The sequence below is a fragment of the Salvia miltiorrhiza genome, chromosome 5, assembly GCF_028751815.1.
Source record: "Salvia miltiorrhiza cultivar Shanhuang (shh) chromosome 5, IMPLAD_Smil_shh, whole genome shotgun sequence".
In the NCBI taxonomy this organism is placed as follows: domain Eukaryota; kingdom Viridiplantae; phylum Streptophyta; class Magnoliopsida; order Lamiales; family Lamiaceae; genus Salvia; species Salvia miltiorrhiza.
The window spans coordinates 11,108,365-11,112,479 of NC_080391.1; the positions used below are offsets into that span (position 1 = coordinate 11,108,365).

The following is a 4,115-nucleotide window of genomic DNA, read 5'->3' on the forward strand; positions in this document are numbered from 1 at the left end:
CTCACGGTTGTTAATAACTATTAGTCTAGTGACTCATTCTAGACTAAACTCAAGACTTCTAATTCAGAGCTTAACCTTCGCTCTGATACCACTCTGTCACAGCCCGCCCTAACTAGGGATAGTTAGGCCGAGTGATCCACGACTAGGGATGGGGTTAAAGAAGAAGGGGAAGAAAAGGGGCGTCATTTATAGCCGTAAAACTTACTCATCTTAATAAAACTCGTCATTTTTATTCATTAATACTCAATTGAAAACAGTCTATGAAAGACTGCATAAAAGTTAATTAATATCATTAATCAAGTTATACATCATATGCAACCATTCTCTTAAGACTCAAAGTATGACATAACATACTATAACATCAACAACATCTTGCAGCGGAAAGTAGCTAGACATATGTATGAAGACATATTCTAGACAGGTTAACTATTTATTAACAACCCTAGAGACTCCGCTCATTGCAGCACCATCATCACATCAGCTCAACCTGCACATTTAGAAAACATATGCAGGGCTGAGTACAAAAGCACTCAGTGGGCACGTATGCCTAGGTATAAAAATACATGCTTCAAAACTGTAAATTGTCATGCCATCATAAACAGTACAGCAAGGGAGTTTTTCGCTAAAAAGGCCCAAGCTTACTAAGTTCATTTGTGATTCTTAAAGTTCGTCTGATCAGACTAAGTTCTTTTGTAATCTATCATATCTGAAACTGTGTGCCGGAGAGGTGGCCACCTCTCACGGTCACTTGACCGGCCAACCCGCTAGATGACTCACGGTCACTGGTGTACACTAGCCCTGGCAGGATAGCTATCAACTGCTCAGGACCCGAATTCGATTGCATCATTGGCAAAGCCAAAGCAGATAGATATCATACTAAAATTTAAACATTTTATGGCAAGACAATACTTGAAATAACTTTAACTCAAAGATTTTGTCATGAAATAACTTGCTCAAAGGTAGCATTAAACTCGTTTGATAGATATATAAAACTGAAATTAACAGTTAAATCATCTCATGCATTCATTCGTATAAGAGGCCTACGACAAGCAGGGGATCTCTATATACGTATAGTAAAAGTAATGCCCACCTCGTTGTGTCTCTGTATCAATGAGTAACGTCACTCTCTCCCTCAAGTCGTTACTTCCCAAAAGGACCTTCATCGTTATGAAGAATTGGTGAGAAGTTATAAAAGAAACCTCGATTAATAATCTAATTTCTTTTATGAAACATTAGTATCTCTAATGTTCATCTCTCTTGATTGTTAATCAATATAACAATTATTATCTCTCGTCATTACTCATTAATTATAACATCCTTATGTTATAATTAGCAGCGCTTCAATTAAAAGAAATATTTAACACATCGAAAAGTCCACTTTCTTAGCAGATCTATTCGCTCTCATCTCGTCTAATTAACCAATTAGAAAGTTAAACTTTCCATTAGGCATGTATTTGAGTCACGGGTCAACAAGAATCGACTATGCTCAAATTCTAATTTCACTAAAAATTTCGACATGACCTATTCATATATAATGTCAGCCACGAGATTTCAACGCGTGAATCTCACTACGTGAACTCGTCTCTCGACTCAAAACTTAACATCTTGACATCTTTTCAACGCAAACCAAACAATTCAAAATCATCAAAACTCTTTATCAGTAAACTATCATTTATACTCGACACCAATTGTTCGAGTGTCAGATACCAACATTTATGTGCGTTAATCATAACTCTCACAACTCACACCATTTAGTCATATCGTATCATCCATCAAAACAAATATAATCAAGTTATTTTCTAGAAAGTTTTGCTGTTTTTGTGTCATCTTTAAAAATTCATAACAACCAACTCAATCATCATAAACTCTCATACCAATTGATCTCAAAAACTCCATGAAGTGTAGTTCACTCTAAAAATGGTAGTTAACCAAAAAGGTTAAAGGTTTTTGGAGATATTGCTCTTTTAGTGCAGGCTGTCAAAGATTGACAGTTTCTGCCAATTTTGTTTAGGCCATTAGAAACCAAGGCAAACCTTAATAAAATTCCATCAAATTTAATCAGCCAAAACTAAAGGTATCCTTGAAGATTTGGTTAAAATTTCACAAGAGAAAAAGTTCACATGATCTGCCAAATAAACAATGAAACTCATACACTTTTACTGTTGGAAAAATATGACAGCAGAACAGGGCATTTTTGAAATAATAAACTGCTCTGTTTCAGAGGTCATAAAAATCGAAATCTTATGTTTTTAGAAAAGTATTGAAGTCTAGTTTCGTTTAAAAAAAACGGTGATGCAAAATCCTTCATGGATTAATAGATATAAACGTTTTTGTGAAGTCTACCAACAGTTGACAGATTCTGTCAAGGATTTTTTTCAAAATATCTTTAAAATACCAAACATCATCCAAAAGACATGAAATTTTGCAGCGACGAAATACACATATCATAGATAAACATACTAAAATTTCAGAGCCATCAAGCAATGAAAACTCATCGAAACATAAGCTTGAAACTGCTGTAAAATTTTGACAGAATTCCAGTTTTAATTTCGTTCAACAATTATCATCCATAAATTGTAAATCAATTAGCATGCTCATGTGACATCGTAGAACACATATACGCAATAATATTCATTATGCAACGTCTCAAACTTCACGAATTTAAATAATCATACTCCAAAAATTTATACAATTTTCGTGCTTGGAAAAATACGAATTTAATATATATCGATTCTAGCATACCCCTAAGCACAAATATCAAGTCAAAACGATCAAACAAAAATCGAAAGACAAGCTAATATGTGAAAAACGGGGCTGCCCTCATGGGTTTCATAGCTACGGTTCGTTCCGTTCTTACTCCCTTCATTAAACATGCTCAACATCTACCCAAGAACAACATACTAAAATTTCACGACGATCCGACATCGTTCCAAAATAAAGTCGAGAATCGACGTTTTTCGACGTCGACGAAAATCGAAAAGAAAACCATCAAAACGTAGGTAGAGATCTTACCTACTTAGATACGTGATCGAAAAGATGATCGGCGCTCGTCTCGGTGCTCAAATCGGAGGTCAAAAGCTCCAACTCCTCAACAATGGTGTTATGCGTGAGTTTAGTGTGTGTTTTAGGTGTTGTGTGTGTGAGTTAAAAGTGTTTGGCTGAAACAAACGTGTAATATGTGTGAGTGAGTGAGTTTGGGCGGTTGGGGGGGTGGTTAGGGGTAGGGTAGGTTAGATATTTAGGATATTAACCCGTTAGTCGTTAAATATCTCGTTTCGTCTCGTCTCGTTTTAACGACTAACTACCCATACTCTTCGTTACTCGCCCTCTCAGCTCCTACTCACTTTTATTACACTCGTAATTCTATATAAATATAGAAAATACAAGCTCGTTCTCGAAATTCTGATAAACGAGATTTACACGTTTATCGAGAAATCCCGATTTACTATTCACTCGTCGTCCAAAAATAAAAACTTTCATTATTGGACTCGTATCGAAAAACTAAGAATATTTCTCGACGACGTGCACGTAAGATTTTGAAAGTCGATAAAAAGACGAAATAGCAGTATTTTACTATTCATCGTCAAAAAGTCAAAATTTTCAAAAATGTCTTAACGGACTCAGATCTCACTTCCGAGTTCACCGTTCTCATTCAAATAATTATCTCGAATTATTCGAATACTCAAACTCAATTTCGGATATAAAATCCCACATCATCCTCACATCATCAAAAGAACATCTCAACATCTTTAAAATATAACAACAAAACTTCATATAACTCTTCATCTCTTTACAAAGTAAATCAAACAAGGGATCTAAACCCTAATTACTCAAACTTAAGCAATTAACACGTCATCAAAAGCCCGGGTGTTACAAATTATCACTTTTAGCCCTTTTTTCATAAAAACATAAGTTATATAGCCCCACTTTATAATACATAAGTTAGACAACCCTTTTTAACTTAAAAGACTAGAGTGACCTTTGACTTTTCAATACTTTTATTTCATATTTTATATTCTATTTTTATTTAAACTTTATATATAAATAAAACAATTGAAAATCAACATTTTTGTTTTCAAATTCACGTATGCAACATAGGGCTGGGATCTGGCTTC

The 4,115-nt window shown here is 34.7% G+C and overlaps 1 long non-coding RNA gene across 1 annotated transcript; it reads right to left on the bottom strand.

Annotated features, from left to right (window-relative positions):
• Positions 1-212: 212 nt before the first annotated feature.
• LOC130985993 (uncharacterized) lies at positions 213-3,313 on the bottom strand. The gene is made up of 3 exons (XR_009089131.1): positions 3,013-3,313; positions 1,091-1,157; positions 213-487 (listed from the first exon to the last, which is right to left on the bottom strand). It is a non-coding gene; the product is annotated as an uncharacterized LOC130985993 (long non-coding RNA).
• Positions 3,314-4,115: the final 802 nt, after the last annotated feature.